This window comes from Brassica oleracea, chromosome C3 (genome assembly GCF_000695525.1).
Source record: "Brassica oleracea var. oleracea cultivar TO1000 chromosome C3, BOL, whole genome shotgun sequence".
NCBI lineage: Eukaryota > Viridiplantae > Streptophyta > Magnoliopsida > Brassicales > Brassicaceae > Brassica > Brassica oleracea.
This window is the reverse complement of record NC_027750.1, coordinates 46,352,290-46,352,491: the sequence shown is the minus strand read 5'-3', so window position 1 is coordinate 46,352,491 and position 202 is coordinate 46,352,290.

Below are 202 nucleotides of genomic sequence, written 5' to 3'. Positions count from 1 at the left end.
GATGTCCCGTCTCTTTGGCCTAAAAAACATATAAGAAAGTTAGAATAAAAATATATATATTAAAAAAATTATTTATTAAAATATTTAATTACCATTTCCAAACGGACACCGTCGTGGGGTTTTTGGCCCGTAGTGTTAAGCATCGGCCCGTTTTTGTGCTCATCGACCGTGTTACGGGAGTTAGAGCAAGACTGGGCGATTC